Below are 20,481 nucleotides of genomic sequence, written 5' to 3' on the forward strand. Positions count from 1 at the left end.
CTGGATCTGTCTTCATTCTCCTGTTAGACCAGCACCATTCATTAATGATACTTTTTTTCCATTGTTTTTTTTTTTTTTTTTTTTTTTTGGCTTCTTTGTCAAAGTCAAGTTCCATAGGTGTGTGGGTTTACTTCTGAGCCTTACATTTTATTCCCTTGATCTACATGCCTGTCTCTGTACCAGGACCATGCAGTTTTATCACTATTGTTTTGTAGTACAACTTGAGGTCTGTGATGGTGATTCCCTGTAAGTTCTTTTATTGTTGAAGATTGTTTTGGCTATTTTGGTTTTTTTTTTTTCATATGAAGTTGAGAATTGCTCTTTCCATGTCTGTGGAGAATTATGTTGGTATTTTGATGGGGATTGCATTGAATCTGTACATTACTTTTGGTAAGATAGCCATTTTTACTGTGTCAATCCTGCTGACCCATGAGCATGCAAGATCTTTCCATCTTCTGAGGTCTTCTTCAATTTCTTTGTCCAGAGACTTGAAGTTCTTGTCATACAACTCTTTTACTTGCTTGGTAAGAGATACAACAATGTTTTTTATACTATTTGTGGCTATTGTGAAGGATATTGTTTCCCTAATTTCTTTCTCAGCCTGTATCATTTGTGTAGAGGAAGGCTGTTGGTTTGTTTGATTTTACATCTGGCCACTTATATGCAGATGATATGATAATATGTATGCATAAATGAGCCCCAAAATTCTACCATAGAACTCCTACAGCTGATAAACAACTTCAGAAAAGTGGCCAGTTTGTTAGAGTATAGGCTGTTGTAGTAGGTTCTGATGATATTTTGAATTACCTCAGTTTCTGTTGTTAAATCTCTCTTTTCATTTCTGATTTTGTTAATTTCAATACTGTCTCTGTGCCAAGATATATCTATCTTATCAAAGAACCACCTCTTGGTTTTTTTAAGGACATAAGAGGGAATGACCTTAGCCAAAATGCCCAACATTGGAGAGGGAACTAAAAGAGTCCACCTCCTGCAGATAGACAGTGCCTCAAGCAGAGGGACAGGGTTACTAACCTAAAGTCAAAATGTCTGACCCAGAACTGCCCTTGTCTAAAAGAACTGCTGGGACAAAAATGGAGAAGAGACTGAAGGAAAGGTGGTCCAATGACTAGCCCAACTTGGGATCCATCTCATAGGAGGGCACCAAGGCCTGACACTATTATTGATGGTATGATGTGCTTACAGACTGGAGCCTAGCAAGGCTGTCCTATGAGAGGCTCTATCAGCAGCTGACTGAGACAGATACTTACACCCAACCATTGAGCTGAAGTCAGGGACCCCTATGGTTGAATTAGGAGAAGGACTGAAGAAGCTGAAGGGACGAGTGACCCCATAGGAAGACCAACAGTCTCAATTTACCCAGGCCCCTGGGAGCTCCCAGAAACTGAGCCACCATCCAGGAGCATACATGTGCCAGTCTAAGGCCCCTGGCAGAGATATAGCAGAGATCTACCTGGTCAGGCCTTAGTGGGAGAAGATGTGCTTAATCCTTGAGAGACTTGAGGCCTCTGGGGAAGGGGAGGCCAGGTTAAGGGGAGCACCCTCTTAGAGGGAAGGGGGATGAGGAATGGAATGAGGAACTGTGGGAGAGAAGACTGAGAAGGCCTTGCAAATACTGGAATGTAAATAAATTTAAAAAGAAGGAAAGCTGGGCAAATAAATGCAATAAAAATTAATTTATAAGTAGATAGTTGTAAGTTAACTTTTTTTTACTTGTCAAGCAAATGTATCCATATTACTATTTAAGGCCTAATAAATTTTAAAACTTTAAGATGAAGTTACTGCCAAATTCATATTTATATATCAACTAATGATAATAATACTCTTTTATTATTACTTTGAGAAATAACATTGGGTCAGTGAGAGGAAAACTGTTCTGTGTAATTTCAAGCCATTCTTGTTTAGGCAATTTAAAAAGATAAGAAGGTCATTCCTTGTAAAATTAAGATAGCTCTGGTTTCGTGTTTGGTCTACATTGAATGAGGTTTTCCTGTTTCATATCTATGTTATTAAAGGGAGTGAAACTGCCTGTGCACACACTGGCTTACTGACTTTGTGAGCCATATCCTGTCATTCACCTCTGCACCTGTGGTATGCATCTGTATTCATCAGGCTCTGCCTATGGCTCTCTGAGCTCCTTGTTGGGTGAAGGTGGAATCTTTGTGTCTGATACTGTTACAGAATATTCTAAAGTATTTAGCATAAATCAACCATTTTATTACTCTTGCCTGCTGTATCTCATTCTACTGGCCTGTAGAAAATCTGTGTTGGAATCTTGATTTTATTTCCCACAGTATCTAAGACAGTGTTTGGGGCAAATGCTTGAAAGAGAAATTGTCTTGCAGACTTTTAGGAAGAGCTGACCCCATGGTGTGCAGTGGGTACCGTGTGAGGTAGACATGCTGGCCTGCAAGGTTTGCAGTGAAGGAGTTGGGAACATTCCTGAAAGGCATTGGATGCCATGTGCTCAGTCTGTTAATGGAATGTAGTAATGCCTGTGTTTGGTTTAAGCCAGTAGAAATGTGTGCTTTGCTGCCAACTTTATGATTTACAATTGTAGATGGTTAGATTCCTATTTTATTATGATTGTGACTTTTTTCATCCAGCTTTTCTTTAAGCTGTCAAGAAATGAGTTTAGCAATTTCATTAATTAAAACTAAAGGCTAAAAGTATGTTAGTATGTACTGAAGTTCTGGCTCTTTTCTTTTACTTCTGCTTGAATTGATAAACTTCTAAATATACTGACTTATTTTTACCTTTACTAGTAGTTTTTCTATGTATTTTCTTCCAAGTTAAGCCATGTATTGAAAACTTCCTTTGAGTAAATACAGTATATCTCCTTTCTTCTATTCTTTAATTTCTTTTTACTTTTGTGTTTATTCTCACTAGTGATGTTCAAGTGTATCTGTAATTGATACCACTCAGTGAACACTCCAAATTGATTTGATGACAGTTTGATTTCATAACTTAAGAAATCTTGTTAACTGTATGATCAGGCATGTGAAGTGTCCTTTAAGTTATCAGCTCCCATCATAGAGCAAGACAGAGCTATTTAATTTGAATGGAGCAACATACTAGATGCAGCAACCTCACAGCCACAGTCCACAGGGAGCTTTTAATTCACGAACCTTGAGTGGGCTGAGACACTCTTCTCCAGCCCCAGACTGCCTTCCTCCCTATCAATAAAGCCCGCTGTCTCCATGGCCCTTCCCCCTCTGTTACTATCATGTCTACTATTGTTTCTTTGAGGAACAGGTAGTTTGGAAATATGGTTTTTGTTGGTGTGGGGTGTTGTTGTTGATGATGTTGTTGTTTACTGAATATACGAAAACATATGCATATACCTGTTATCAGAATGAAGATACTGATTGTATCCATTTCCCCCAGGATGTAGATAAACTAGTAACCATTCTCTCACATATCAGGCTGCTCATTCCCTCCACTGTGACCACTGTTGCATATTTTGCAGATTCTATTCTTATATATAAGTAGAAGCACATAGCTTTTGTGTCCTCCTTCCTGGGCTCAGTTTAATAATTTTGAGGCGTATTGATAACACAGTGTACATAGTTCATTTTATCTTCATGTCTGAGTAGTATTCCTTGTATAGGCAACCTTTACCTCTTGATGGGCAGTTATTTGATACCATTGACTTACATGCTTCTAGATCTTTACCCTTAGAGCTGGTCTGAACCTTTGTGCCGAAGCCCTTTGACTAGGATATGTTTCCATTGCATCAGTGCAGTAAATATCTGGATCACATGGCAAGTGTGTACTGGAACTACGATTGTCTCCAGATGTGACTATAAACTGACTGTCCTGGATGATATTTCAGATCCAATTCTATTCTTTATCTTTACCAGCATTTAATGTGGTTAATATTTTTAGTCTTTGTGATCAGGGTAGGGAGCTCCTTCTTATATACTTGTTTGACATTCATAAGGCTTTGGCCGAAGCTTTCTCCCATTTATTTCATTGGTTGTTAACCATGGAGCTTCTATAGTTCTTTACAGATTGTGGACACAAATCATTCTTTGCCACATCACTTGGCAGTATTTGAGGCTGTGACATATATTTTCATTTCCTTAAATATGTGACACAAAGAAGAGAATCTGTGGTTTTTATTAAAATCAGTTTCTTTTTTGAATTTCAGATCATGCCTTTGGTATTGTATTTAGGAAACTTTTACCTCTTCTCAAAGTTTAGGTTGTATAATCAAGTCAGTAATCTCTGAATTTTGAATAGGTATCTCTCTCTTGCTCTCTCTCTCTCTCTCTCTCTCTCTCTCTCTCTCTATCTATCTATCTATCTATCTGAAGAGAAAGAGACATAAGTTAAAGTCAATTTTATTTTGTTTTATGTTTACCTCGTGTATATGGGTGTTTTCTGTCATGTCTAACTATATCATCTGCATACAGTGTAGTACCCTCAGAGGGCAAAATGAAAATATCACATCTCCTGGAAGTGGAATGATGGTTGTGAGCCACTATGTGAGTGACAGAAATCAAATCCTGATCCTCTGGAAAGGCAGCCAATATTCTTATTCTTGACTGTTAAGCCATTTCTCTAGTTCCCTATGCTATTTTTTACACAAATCTTTATTTATTTTGACATGGTTTTCACAAAACACTATCTTTCCAATGCTGCATTGCCTTTGACACATTTTGCTTGTAAAATTTTTGTGGTATTGTAGATTCTTTACATTTCAAAGAATTAGCTTATTGATTTTTGCAAAGGAGCTTGTTGAAAATTTGATGGGATTATGTTAGTCCATTGTAGAGAGAATTTACAACATCCTAGTCACAAAGAACAAATATCTCTCCAGCTCTGAAATCTTCTTCTAAGTTCTCTCACAGAGTCTTGTGATTTTTCTATATCAATCTTTAATATCATTTGCTTGATAGGTACTTATATTGCTTATAATTATAAATTTGATTCTTAATGATATAATTTAAAATATCAATTCTGAATATTTTATTAGCTTTTGGAAATAGAATTTTATGATGATTATGAAGCCATCGACATATCATATATACATGTATGTATGATATATGATATATATGTGATAAAAGATATACAAGTATGTATATATGATGTTCAAATAACTGTATACCAGCAGTATGCCACTGTCTATATGTATATGTAAATGTGCTAAATATGGGATTTTCTATTGCATTTTCTGTCTGATTTGCCTTGTAAAGCATAGAGTTTTATTTTTCTTTTCCATTATCAAAATGACTTTCTTTTCTTATCTTGCTTTCTCTGGTTAGACCCTCCATTACAGAAGTTGAACTAAAGTGGCTTGATTGAAACTTTAAGAGGAAAATATTTACTGTGTCACCATTAAGAAAGCTACCAGCTCTGGGCCTTCTGTATATCTCTTTGCTCTGGGAGACTGTACCCTCCTATTTCCAGATTTCTGAGTGGGGTTTGGCTTATTGGTCCTAAGACCAGGGATACACATTAGACACATTAAAAGACCTTTTCTATTTGTGATTCTTGTGTGGTTTTCAAACCTGGTGGTAAGATGATAAGTTACAAAAATTAACTTCCAAATGTTAAATTATCCTCCATTGAAAATGGACATTGTTGTTCAGTGTCCTTTCTGTAGATTACTAGTTCAAATTTTTAAAAATATTTTTATTACATATTTTCCTCAATTACATTTCCAATGCTATAACAAAAGTCCCCCATACCCCCCCCCCCACTTCCCTACCCACCCATTCCCTTTTTTTTTTTTTTTTTTTTTTGGCCCTGGCGTTCCCCTGTACTGGGGCATATACAGTTTGCGTGTCCAATGGGCCTCTCTTTCTAGTGATGGCCGACTAGGCCATCTTTTGATACATATGCAGCTAGAGTCAAGAGCTCCGGGGTACTGGTTAGTTCATAATGTTGTTCCGCCTATAGGGTTGCAGATCCCTTTAGCTCCTTGGGTACTTTCTCTAGCTCCTCCATTGGGAGTCCTGTGATCCATCCAATAGCTGACTGTGAGCATCCACTTCTGTGTTTGCTAGGCCCCGGCATAGTCTCACAAGAGACAGCTACATCTGGGTCCTTTCGATAAAATCTTGCTAGTGTATGCAATGGTGTCAGTGTTTGGAAGCTGATTATGGGGTGGATCCCTGGATATGGCAGTCTCTAGATGGTCCATCAAACCTAGGATAGCCAAGATATAAGATACAATTTGCTAAACACATGAAACTCAAGAAGAATGAAGACTGAAGTGTGGACACTATGCCCCTCCTTAGAATTGGGAACAAAACACCCATGGAAGGAGTTACAGAGACAAAGTTTGGAGCTGAGACTAGTTCAACTTTTTAAAATTAAAATTTTGTTTAGGGGGGCTGGAGAGATGGCTCAGCAGTTAAGAGCACTGACTGCTCTTCCAGAGGTCCTGAGTTCAATTCCCAGCAACCACATGGTGGTTGCTCACAACCATCTGTAATGGGATCCAATGCAGTCTTCTGGTGTGTCCTAAGACAGCGACATGGTACAGTGTACTCATATACATAAAGTAAATAAATAAATCTTTAAAAAAACTTGTTTGGGGACTTTTGTTTATGTGGGGTTTTTTGTTCCTAGGTTGTCTAGTCAGCCAGGTTGGCCCCATGAGCGTACCTCTTAGCTCTTTCTAAAGGACCTGACTGGGTTCCTACTGGTACTCTTTCCTTGTGTGGGCCTTGAGTTTTTCTCTACCCAAGTTTTTTTTTCTTTAATTAAATTCTAATTGAAAATATATTATTTATTGTTTTCATATTAAATAACATTGATAGTTTGTATAGTTCATAAAAATTATATACTTAATTTGAATCATTGATCATTCTGGCATAAAGTTTTGAATAATATTTTCTTGTTCTGTTTGTAATCTACAGGTGCTACCATGCTATGAGTTCTGCTGCATTTATATTGATAATTTTGAATTAATTTGGGTTTTCTCTCTTTTTTGTTTTTGATCAATCTGTTGAGAAATTTGTATCTTAGATACAAACTCAAAATAATCAACTTTTGGTTTAATTGATTTTTTCTGAGTTATTTCTGTATCTGGTTCATTGATTCCACTTTGTACTCTATTGTTTCCATTATTACTCATTGTGTGATTAATTTTCAATTCCCTGGCTGTTTTCTTAAGTTTGAACCTGGGGTGATTAATTCGTGGCCTGTCTTCATTTCTAGTATAGACATTTATCCAGTGCTATTAATTCACTTGAGTGTTGCTCAGACAGCATCCTACCAAATTTTGATAGTTTTGATTTTCACTCAATTCAGTGGACTTAGTATTTTTATATCTTCATTAAATCTGAATTATTTAGAAGTAAATTGTTATCCAAAAGTTTATATTATCTGTAGCTCTTTCAGTATCAATTTTCAAATCAAAAACATAATTCCTGTCATTTGAATGCTTTTCAATTTATTGAGAGTTATGTGTATTTTGCTGTCGTTGGATAAATTGTTCTATAGATGTCAATTAGATTAAGTTGATCGATAATGTTTTCTGAATGTTTTCAAGAATGGATGTGGTGTTTTGTTTTGTTTTGTTTTGTTTTGTTTTGTTTTGTTTTTTGATGACTTTCTGCTTGTTGTGTGAGCTTTTGCAATGGGGTCCTGCAATCCTTGACTGTGGGTTTGCCCGTGTCTATCACATTTTGTAATAACTGTACCATCAGTTGTAGAGCTCAGCTACGCTGTGCATGGAGTTTCCAAATACAACGTTTATGCACACTTGGTGATTTAACCCTTCTTCATGAGGAAATGTTCTTGAAAAGTGTTGGTAACAATTCATTGCTTTGAGAGTTCCTTTATCTTGGTGGGCATAAGAACTTTTGCTGTCATTGGACTGGCGCTGAAACAACCTGTTCCTTCGTCCTTTTATGTTCTCTCTACACACACATGTGATGAGTTTTATGTGGGTAGCACACAGCAGAGTCTGTCGGTGGCTGCTTTTTACTGGGGCATTTAAGCTGTTTGCATTTCATGTTATTTGCTCATTACCTTCCAGTGCAGCAGGTAAGAGTGAACCACACTTGCCCATGCTTTACCCTTGGGTTCCTCTGCATCATCTGTTTTCAAAGTAGATCTGCAGCCTATAACATCTTGTAGCTAATACGTGTCCCCTGGTGCCTTTGTTTTGTCTTTGAAAAGGTCTTAAGTTGTACACAGAAGCTTAGATTAAGTATAAGTCTTCATCTAGCACCCTCAAAATGTCACCCCTGACACTGTTAGTAAGAAGGGTGGTGCTGTCATTGCTTTTGTCTCTCTGCACCAATGCTTTGTTTTCTTCTGACTCACTTCTAGACACTGACCAGATCTGACCACTGTGCCAAAAATATACCAGAGAACAATAGAAAAGTAGTAGTATTTATTTTGGCATATAGTTTCTTAGATTTGAGTCTATAGTCTGTGGGTATGCTAACTGTGGTTCCGTGGTGAGGCTGAATATCAAGACATAGAACATGGCCATTGGCTACTTATCTCACAGATGATAGGAAACTGAGATTTAGGCAGTGACTGGGACCAAGGCGAACTCCTTTTGTCTCTAGCTTGGCCCCACCCACAGTGTTCTAAATACCTCCCAAAATTGCACCGCTAGCTGTTGAACATCAGATATAGAAATCTGTGTGTATGTCTATGTATTTATGTACATATCCATCCATCCATTCATCCATCCATGTGAATATATTCTGTTCTTGAGTTTTTAACACATAAAATACAGCCATGCTCACTGTTTCAATACTGACTCTAGTGAGTTTTCAGTGCTTAGTGAACACACATTGCTTAATTAAATCCCATTTTAAGTCCTAATTTTCTTACACTGTGCTTGGGATTTTTTTTTTTTTTTTTTTTTTTTTTTTTTTTTTTTTTTTTGGCTAGGTACCAGCCCTTGTTGTTTCTATCTCACTGGATGATGGATATGTTTTATTTTAATTTTTTTATTTCGTGGGTATGTGTGTTTTGCCTGCATGTATATCTGTGAATCGCATGCTTGCCTGGTACTGCCAGAAAATAAAATTGTATTCCCTAGAACTGGAGTTCTAGATGGCTAGGCTCTACCCTTTGGGTACTGAAAATGTAACCCAGTTTCTCTGGAAGAATAGCCAGTGCTCATAAGGACAGGGCAATCTCTCCAGTTCCTGGATTTAATTTTTAATCCTATTAATATTGTGTGTTGTTATTCTGAGACATAGCTACGTTTCTTAGAAATAGTTCAGTCCTTCCAGGTGTTTAGGAATTTGTACATTGGCATGAGAGAATCACTTAGGCTGAGTCTAAGTGTCTCATGCTCCTGAGCCATGACCCTGCTGTGCACTATCTATGAGAAATCAGTCAGGACTTCTAAGATCCTTGAGAAGGGAAACAATTCCTAAGTGTTCTTGGCAGTGTGTCTGCTGATGGAACGATTTCCACCCTCCCGGGTAGTTTACCCATAGGTATTTGCCAACTAGTACTTAACTGAGTATGTGGGTCCTGCTCAGAGAGCCTCTGGAGTCGATTCTGGTGTTGTATCCTCAGTCCTATGACTCTGCCCACCTTGGGCTCTTTTCTGAGCTTCATTTCTCACTGTAGTAATCTAGAGGACTTGGCTTTGTTTTCTTTGTTCTTATCTAATCCTGGAAACAAGGAAGTAGGCTGAAGGAATTCCAGGCTCAGCTTTTTTGTATCTTGTTGACAATTATTCTTGGTTTTCTGATGCATCTTTTTCAACTTTTTGCTTTGGGTATTTTGCCTGGGCTTTTCCTTTGTTTGTTCATTTGTTTTTGTTTCTTGTTTTTGTGGTTGGTGTTCCCAGAAAGACATCTACACATTGATACTACATTTGACTGGAGCAGAAGTTTACTTTGGGAGCTAGGAACACAGCTTAGTGGTAGAATCTATGCTCAGCAAGGCAAAGACCCTGAATATTTACTTTATCAATATAGAGATACTCAGTAGCATGAGCTCCTTTTGACTAAAAGTAGTTCTTAAGATAGATGTTCATTTCCTTGGCAATCCTTGGAGTAATTGTGAAAAGGTTTATGTGACAGAGGCACTGAAGTGAGGATGAATACAAAAAAAGGTGGACCTGCAGTGATTCACTAGTAGCCACTGCGTTGGAAAAAGGTCCGAAAAAGAAGGAAGAGGCGTGAATCCTTGCCCTGGCTGGTGTATAAGGAATAAGTGATCTTGGGATTCCTAAGTGGATATTGTTTGCCTTCCTTACATAGAAGTAAGTGGAAATGTTGCTTTAATAAGGCCATAAGGACACATGGATGTAGATTTTCATTACTCACACTCAGTTTTCATTTTAAAGATTTTAGATTTATGGTAACTCACAATGTTTATTTTAAAACAAGTTTATTAAAGCATTGGATTTTTTATCCATCCAGAATACAGATATGACTTATTTTTATATTAGTCTGAAAGTGTTACTGTAGCTTCAATAATTCCTTTGGGATGATCATACAGTAATTACAATTTTAAGTAGTTCGCATGTCTCAAAATGTTATCATTGCATATATTAGTGCTATTCAAAATGCAGTTGTAAAAGAGAAATACAAGGAAAATTATTAAATAATTATCAGGATGAAGTTGAGTTAATAGGTGTGACATCCAATTATAACTTGCCCCAAGAGAAATATTGAGTGAAGGTTGAACATTTCAGCCTCAGCTAAGGCCCGTACTTATGAGAACTTAAACTAAGCAGTGCTTATAATGAGGAAGGAAGTCTTTGTTCTTACCTTCTGTTATTAACATCTTTGTAGAACTTTTATCTGTAGATTGAACTGTCAATTGAGAAATCCATCTCCTTTTTAAAACCGTGCTGCTGTTTTCAAGGGAGTGTGTGTAGAAGTACATCTGGAACGTCTTAAGTAATCTAGCATGTGAGGACAGAGACAAGTAAAAGAGAGTCTAGAGTGAATTGTAGCAGGCATAGCAGTGTGAACTCATGCTTAGTTCAATATAGATGGAGATATGTACATATAAGTATGTAGGGATAAAAGATAGCCATACATGTACATGTTCACTTTCTAGTATACAATTATACCAGCATCGTTCTGAATGCCAAGATGTCCCTAGAGGGAACCACACTATGATAGCAACAAATAAGCATTGTTAGTTCTCAAATAATAGTTTCTAATTATGTATTCTAATAAAAGGGCCCAGCACTGCTTAAGAGAAATGACTGGTTCTACCGTAGACCACATGACACATAATGTCATCCTGGAGCACCTTGCAACAACTGGAGGGCAAGTAGCATGGATTTTTTTCTTTTTTTAATGCTCAAATGGTCCCATAGTAATTGTAATGTATCACAGGGACATGTGGGCCAAATGAAAATATTTCCAATAGCCATAAAGAGAAAAAACAAAATTAAACAATAAATAAATACTCTGGGAATAATCCAAAGCAAATAAATCTTCAAGAGTTCTGTGCTATTAATAAACTATTGAGTAAATAAATAAGTGATAAATAAATTTTTTTACACAGAAGAATTTCAAATTATTTGTGTAGGTTCTCTGCTATCAAAATGGTGAAGCTTATATCCTTGCTCGTTGAGTATAATCTGTGCACAGTGAGTGTCTTCTGGGAAGAGCAGTATAGGAAGGGCAGCCAGAGAGCTTCTGAGTGGAGCCAACACATTCCTATCAGGTGGTCAAGGTCAACATTCACAGTGATAAATCACCACGATAAGATGCATCTTTGATATGTTGTGGTGGGAATTGGATTTTACTACTGTGATTTCCCCAAACCTATAAACCCTGTCCGATTATAACAAAATTTAAGACACAGTCCAGAATAAAGGATATTCTATAAAATGCCTGACTAGTACTCCTCCAGCAGGCAAGGTCATCAAATGTGAGGCCATCAGACAAGCTGTCACAGCCAAAGGAGCCAGAAGAGCTAGAATGCAGGATTAGGAACAAAGTCTTGAAGAAAACCTGAGAACATAAATACAAATTTTCTTTAATAATATTATGCCAATATTTCAGATTAATTTTGACAGTTAAACCATTCTCATTCAAGAAATTAAGAGCAGGAGAATGCGGCAATCTTGATAGTATCAGTGACCACTTTATAGGGAAACAAAACAGAGCACACAAATGAATTTTGAAAGTTCAACTCAAATACGTTTCCTTTAGCTCATTTATATCTATATAGTAAACATGTTTCTTGTATTGTTACATAGCTTGTCACTGGTTATTCTGAATTGAATGTGACTCCCATTGATGGCATTGAATAAATACTGGGAGATAGGAAATAGAAAAAACAGAGTCAGCTCATTAAATGTGTCCCATGCTGTGTAATGGGGAGCATATTTTTCTCCTAATCCCTTCCATTAATAATGGGATCTTGAAGCAGTAGGATAGCCTTTCAGGAAATCACTGAGCCACAGTGGAGATGCTCATTTGAAATGGCCTTGCATATTATGATTTTATCTTTAGGGTCAAAATATCAGTTAGGACATGTAGATAAATTCTAACCTTCAGCTCCATCTATTCCCATACACTCTTGCCTTTGGGTCCCTCCCCTCTGAAGCAACACCCACCAGAGTTCACAGCTGTGGGTAGATTTCAGCTGTTTTTAGTTTTTATATTCATCTCCATCCTTGTGCCACAAAATGCCATCTTCTCTGATATTTTGTTATAGGACAATAGGTATCTTGTAAATGCTGATTATCAAACATAAAGAATTCTGCAATTCATGAGTAATTGAATTTTTTAAAGTATTATGACAGAAAGTTTAAGAGCCATTGTGGATGGTTACATATTGTTTTATGAAAAAAATTAACATTTGAACTTAATTTATGACATGTAGCAGTAAATACAGAGATGAAGAATATGATTTACTTATAGCCTAGTAGGTGCATACATAAATATAATTAATGCAGGATAAAAATAATCTGAGCAATAGACTACTGATTATTAAGAAAGGCGTGGGTATGAGCCAAGATTCTGCATCCTATTTACTGTGACTGAGTCTTGTGTCATTAACGTTGAAAAAAACTAAGAGGTAGGAGGACAGCGGGACTGATTTAAAATCTACAAAGAGGGAATAAATACAATGAAAACTTGAAAAGGAGGAATGATGTTTCAGGGACTAAAGCATTTTCCTACTTATCTGATCTCTAAGTACAAGAGATCGCTGAGCCAAAGCAGTGTCCAGCTCTGTTCTCTTCCCTCGCTCTCCAGTCTGTATTTCACACCTACCCAGGGGCTTGGAAACTTTGCCTTCTGGTTCCCCAATGCATTGGGCCAATTGGAGAGTTCCAGAAGGAGCCGGAAGAACAAGGTTACCTTAGCAAACATGTTCAAGAGTCACCTCGTACTGCTGTAATATAAAAATGATTAAATATTGATAACACCCTTTTCCTCGTAGAAACAGAATTATTTTATCCGTCTGCTTAGTTCCACCTCTGTGTGTGAAAAACTCATGAAAATTAAGGTTATTTCTTTCATTTTTGCTTTTACTGACTTGAACATTCGCCTTATTGCCTTTAGTTCTGCTGCCGTGAGGGTCTCTGACTTTCCTAGTGGTTGACTTCTGTGCCTGCTCTTTGATCAGATAAAAACTAAAAACTGCAGCTATCTGGGTAGAAAATGTAACCAAAGCCATGATCCGTGTTAATAGATGTGGTGACACTGTGTATTAAACCCATGTTAGCAATAACAACATTGTTCTTTATTTACAGTTTTCGGAAAATCAGTTTAGTGGTAGAAATGCATGAAATTATAACTCACAGGGAATTTCTTACAATAAGAAGAGAAGTCAGTGACAGAGGTGAGGATTTGTTCATGTATTACATGAGAATATTAATTTAATTGGTTTTCTTTAAGGCTTTTGTAACAATGGCAGTGATAGTTACAGAAGAGGGAAGATGGCTCATGCTTAGTTAAAGAGATCTGGCCTTCTCTTTTGTTAATGAATGGCTTCAAAGCTGAAATTTGCATTAAGAACATTAATGTAATAATTTTAAAAGTACCCATTAGTCTGACACTTTTAGGATAACAAAACTAAATTCTAATGAGGTAGACACTTGCAGAAGTACTGTGGGGGATATTGGAGGGAAAAAATAGCCTGCTCACAATAAAAATATGCTCTTTGCTTCAAAAATCTGTCAAAATGAATTTCAAGTACTTCAAAAATACATGTTAAATATGCTGTACTACAGTTTTGAAACAGATTAAAATTATATGCAAATTAACACAAATCACATGACTTCAAGATTATTTTGAAGTGCTGTCTTTATTGCCTGTAGTAAATGGCTGCTAAATGAATGGATGTGGAAATATCTGACTGGCTGGTTGAATGAATGAATGAATCAGTTATTCACTGTGAATGTTGTTACATTTTTCTTCTCTGGCAGAGGGCTAATTTTTTATCATATTCATGGGATGTGGAAGGTTGCAACTCCAAGCTTAGTCTAATCAATCCCATTCAGCCCAGCAGAGCCCATCTGCTTCTGGTCCAGTGCAGGCTTCCTCGGCTGTCAGCTCATCTGAGCCCCAGAGAGGACGCCATTTTCCCAGCCCTCATCTATTCATGGGAATGCACATAAACCAAGCCCTACAGGGAGCAGGCAGCGTTTAGATCTCTCACCACTGATCTCTCTATGGCCACTGTGCTTATCACCATGTTCTCTTGAAATCTCCTTTTGCACTGGAATCTGCCATATTTCATTTTCTGACTTTTCCTTTCCCTTCTGCAAACTCTGCTTCCTTTTCAATCTCTTTTTCCTACCTTGCCCCAGGAGTTCCCGGAGGCTCCTTTTTACCCTCTGTTCTTTCTCTGCCCCAGCTATGCTCAACCTCAGCCATGATCACAGCCTCTGGGGTGAGGCCCGGAGCGTGAGCAAATGTTTAAAGCTGTGTAAGTAATTCAGATGCACATCTAGAGTTCAGAGCTTTTTTTTTTTTTTTTTTTTTTTTTTACACTGTAGCCCTGGGAATTGTTTGTGTCTCAAAACTTCACTTGTGTCTCTGCTGATTAGTGTCACATACTGACTCCTGTCACTTACAGACCTAGTCTCTGTGCTGACTAAGAAGGCATTTCCATTTTGAAATGTCATCTTAGAATATCTTTGCCTTCTTATTTTTTAATTTATTATTTACAATCTCCAAATTTTAATCTTTGACCTTCCTAATGTTTGGTTCAGACTCTGTCATTATACACACAACCAATTCCCTCTATGATGAGGTTAATATTTTTTTCTTTTTTCTCCAAATGTCTTTAGCAATTTTTGTTTTGCCTGTAGTGTCAAACTGAAAATCCTTATGGAATATAAAGCTTCAAAAGGCTTAGACTCAGTTCAGTTTCTTTACACAGTACGTGTTAGCCTTTTATAGAAAGGCCTATGCATTCAAATTTGTCTATAAACCCTTCCCCAACTTCTCAAAACTATGGTCTTCTTTCTTAGTCTCATTGCTAATATGAAGCATTGAATCACAGAATGATTTTGTTGAAGTTTTGCTTTTAGCTACTGAGCAGAATCCTGACTACTGTCTTAATCTGTGACAGTTTTCCTTTTATCACAGATATTTTCATGAATTAAGAAAATCAGCGGTGAGTTTTCTATTATAGCACCAATCTGAGGAATGTTCAAAGCAGATATGACCTATCTTATACACTATCTTCTAAATATTCACAGTTATCTAACATCTGTGAAGGACTATAATATGTTAGTAATTTATTCTATTACTTAATTACACTGTTATGTAAAATAATACTATCTCAATCTCAAGATGAGAAGACCCAGGTCATAAGTATTAATCAAGTCTCTTCTTGTTATAGACAGGACTATTATTCCATTTGCATCTTCAGAGTTCATATCTGGCACTTTGTATTCCTGACTTTGTAAATTCTTGGTATCTGAAGGTATTTTAAAATTTCATTAGTATCTGATTTTCCAGAAATGCAGTGAACAAGATAGGTAGTTATATAGGTAAATAAATTAAGTTGGAGGAAGGTCACAGATTTACCAACCCTAACTCCAAAAGCCCACTTAAACCCACCCCTATTTAAGGTCACTGTAGCCCAAACAATGTAGCCTGGAATAGTACAGTTATTTAAGTAATAGCTTGTTTATAGGGCTTATACTAAAAAATATTTAAAGCCATTCAAGCTTTGAAAACTAGATTGATTCGCACCCTGTATTTCAATAGTTCTCCTTGTAAGATCCCAAACTGGGGGAGGGAAGCTAAGATATAATTGAAAACGTGGCAATAAATAGCTAAATACAGCAAACAGCATTAGAGTCTCTTTCAACACAGTATATGATCTTCAAAGAAACTTGTTTATGGACCTGGATTTAGACTCTGACATTAGACAATTCAGTTAATGTAGGTCAAGATTATTTCTTTTCAAAGGCAGGATGAGTTCTCCCACCATTCTCTCAGATCTGAAGCAAGGCCTGAGTTCTCAGGATGAGTTGTCCTGATGGGAATTACTTTCCATCTGAGTCCCAGGGCACAAGCGATCATAGCTGCGTTCATCTTCACTGGCTGGAGGAGGAGCTTTAGCCCAAGAGTAGGGCACACATAGCCATGAAGAATGCTCTCTAATTATGCCTATGATATATGGGAAGTCTGTGTCCCATTTGGGAATTGCTGAGCGAATAGTCTTGAAAAACATATTTTTAAACCTGTTTGTTGTAATTTGTGTGTTATGCTATAACATGATAACTGCTTTTATTACCTAAAGAACTGGGCAAATGGATTGCTTATATTATTTCTTTTATTAATTGAATAATAGGCTTTATCTGGAAAGTCACCTTTCTTTGAACTCCCCTTCATTTTAGAAATTTATCTCTCAAGCTTTGTTTTCCAGGATGCTATTTGATTTAAAATTTTACTTAAACTTTGTAATGAATAGGGATTGGACTTCAAAGGGTAATATACTCTACTAACTATGTTGCTGAGATCAAACACATTGAGAAGTGACCTAGGTGGCCACTCTGAGTAATTGGAGTAAAGTGAGGCTTCTCATTATTGCATCTGAAAATGAGGACAGCATCCTTTCACTATCACATTTATATGAAAACTCCATTCACGTGTCCATAATTAGGACCTAACATAGAGACACTTCGTTACTTTTATAAGTTTTCTCAGGAAAAAAAAAAAAAACTCCTCACATTTAAGCCAACTGAGTAGAAATATTTAAATGAAATGTAAAGAAAAAGTCAAAATGATGATGATCCAAGATCCACAAGAATAGAGTTTGATTACAGTTAGAGGGAAACAGATTTTCTCCACTCTCCAAACATGTCTAGTGAATATATTGGTTTATTTTTGGATGGATTTGGCAGCTGAAGAATGAAGTGCCTTTAGACAAAAGGCTTCTCAGTGCTGTGACTCCTCAGTATTGCTACTTTGGGTTAATGTGCTGTCCTAGTGAAGGGGAACTACTCAACAAGAATGTGTTATATGGATTTTATGAAAGAAAGTTCTAGATTTCGCTTTGATGCAACAGAAATAGTTGTTCCGTGTCCTATAAGTGCACTGGGACTGTGGTGACTTAAGGATAGAGATATATACATGTATACAAACACCACACACACACACACACACACACATACACACACAAACAGAGAGAGAGAGAGAGAGAGGAATAAATTATAGGTAGTTATGTAGGTAAATCAGTTAAGCTGGAGAAAGGTCATAGATTTACCAACCCTAGCTTCAAAAGCCTTCTCAAGCCCACCTCTTTTTATGGCTACTGTAGCCCAAGCAATGTAGCCTTAAATACTACAGTTATTTAAGTAATACTTTGTCTACAGGGCTTATGCCAAAAATACTTGAAATCCATTCAAAGTTTTCAAAAGTAGATTGACTAGCATGCTGTCTTTCAGTAGTTCTCCTCATAAGATCCCAAACTGGGGGAGGGAAGCTGACACAGAATTGAAAGAAATGGCTAAATACAGAAAACAACATTAGAGTTTGTATCAGCACAGTGTATGTTTGTGTGTGTGTGTGTGTGTGTGTGTGTGTGTGTGTGTGTGTGTGTGTATATACACATACATATACACATATATATGTAAACACATTTACTATTTTTTTTCTTATCTTAAAGGTGAGCACATATATTCTATAATTGTCACAGTGGGTGTTTACACTATATTTTCATATAATGTTTCAACATCTAAGGTTGGTTTTATCATTAGAATCAGTTGTAATGATAGTTGATATTTCTGTAGAGACAAGAATTTTAACTGTTCAAATCTGGGATCTTGTAGGAATGTTTAATCCCCTTACAGCACTCACCTGCTGGTGTAGGTTGCTACATTTCACTGCAGAAACGATGAACTCACACCGCTCTGACAAAAGCACACATGAGTAATTTCCTGCCACACAGAGGAATAGCTGTGTGTGAGAAGGTACAGTGGAAGGGACAGGTGACCGATGACAGAAATGAGCTAAGCTAAAAAGAGTAACTGGATTCTATGTTGTGCATGGAGCCACACAGGGTCATCCACAAGGCTGTGGTCCAACCTGATCTTATCCCAGAAGTTGCTTTATATTCTGTCCAGTGCACCTACTTTACGATGACATCTCCAACTAATAGTGATTAGTTGCTTAAAAATAAAAACCCCACTTGCACAGCACAGTATGCTGAGCGCTTTGAAGAAAAGATGAACACCTGCTCCCTACCATTAGAGAACTAATATCCTCTGAAGCCAAAAGCTATACAGATGTAAGTTGCCATTATTACTGTTGTAAACGAGAAAAAGCGTGTTCTAAGCAGGCAATTAAACACAAAAAGAAGATTTATATCACCAAGATGCCCTCAAACTTTATCCTGGTGCTAAACTATGCTTTCATTTATTGTGAAAAATATTGACTGCAAATCTCACGCCTTCTCAGGGAAGTTCAATCCCTGGCAGTTTTGTCTCTTGGTTGGCAGAGCAGAACAGCTGGAGCTTCTTCAGGACTGTTTTCTGGAACTGTATTGTTGTGGCTTGACCTAAGCAGTGCGTGTACGTTCTGTATGTGTGAACGTTTTGAGTGGTTTACTTGCAACACAATCGGGTCAGCGCGCCAAGCATGGTGGTGCATGCTTTAATCCGAGCAGCTGAGAGGTAAAGGCGGGTGGATCCAGCTGCATCTCTGTAGCAAGCTGCAGGACAGCTAAAGCTACATAACCAGACCTGGTGTCAAGTAAAATAAAATCAGGTCTTCAACACAACTCATGGGTGCTCAGAGTTCTGTTCTGCCTGAGGTCTTTATCCTGTTTCTGTGATAAAAGACCTTGACAAATGCAAGTTAAGGGAGAAAGGTTATTTTGGCTTGGAATTCAAGTCAATTATATAAATTATATACACTCAGTTATGGCAGGAAAATAACAGCAAGAGGGGCTCGAGGCAGTTGATCATATCACACACACAGTCAAAAAACAGCAATGGATGCTTTTGCTCAGCTCAATTCCAGGACCCCAGGACCCCAGTACTCCAGCCCACAGAAGGGTATTGCCCACAGAACGTGGGTCTTCCACCTCAGTTAACCTAAATAGGAAAACTCCTTATATGCATTCACAGAAGCTAACCTAACCAAGATACCACCTCTTCTGTGCCTGGGTGCTTGTCTTCTGGGTTATTTCAAATGCTCTTGAGAATCAGTGTTAACCACCATACCTGCTTTTTCATATTAATCCATACACTCTATCCCTAGCTCTGTTTTCTGACTACCATATCTGCTTAAATAACCCCAGTGGTGAATGCTGTACCAGTTTCAGCTCCCCAGATAGTGGCCGCTCTACGCCTTGACCTTTTAACCAAAGCACTTCTCTCCACACAAGTAGCCTGGTAGACCGTTTTCTTTTGTGTTGCTCTTATTGTTTATATATTTATCAGCATTTTTTATGTTTGTCCAGATGATCTTTTATATTTACAACCAAATGTTTGTTTCCTGCTGTTCACAGGATCTAGCACCAAATAGAGTCAGTAAATATTAACTTCTTTTGGGAGGGGAGGGATGTAAAGGGGAGATTTAGATAATCATTGAAGCTAGAAGTAAATTCTTATTTTTAAACAATTTAAGGATTAAAGCAAATGCATGTTACATCCAGTTAGAATCTTGTAGAGGAACTGGCTTATACAGGCACTGACCAGAATGGTTTGGGTGCAAGTAATACTGTGTCAAATGGCCATTTAAAATGCCATCAGAAATATATATTAAATATCATATTTAATATATATTTAGTCATTGTATTATATGTTAAATATAAATATGCTAAATATTTTATATGAATATATTCATATGTAAGTATATAATAATGCAATTATTTTGAGTAGCAAGTACATGCTTAGTAACTACTGCCCTTATTAGCAATGCAAGGCAGTGGATTAAGAAGGCAACACTTCCACAACAGAAACTTTTGTGGATTAGCAGGTCAGAGGTAGCAAAGGAAAAATAACAGGTAGAATATTAAAAACAGAAGAAAATTTTCCTACTGTGTCTTCCCCCAATTCAATGGCACAGTTTATTAAACCAACAG

At 37.2% G+C, this 20,481-nt stretch overlaps 1 protein-coding gene across 4 annotated transcripts in view; it reads left to right on the forward strand.

The window, feature by feature from the left end:
- The window catches only part of Pard3b (par-3 family cell polarity regulator beta), a 1,003,618-nt gene that overhangs the window by 226,741 nt on the left and 756,396 nt on the right, over positions 1-20,481 (forward strand). The window lies entirely within an intron of this gene.

The sequence above is a fragment of the Mus musculus genome, chromosome 1 (assembly GCF_000001635.26).
Source record: "Mus musculus strain C57BL/6J chromosome 1, GRCm38.p6 C57BL/6J".
NCBI classification, from domain to species: Eukaryota; Metazoa; Chordata; class Mammalia; order Rodentia; family Muridae; genus Mus; species Mus musculus.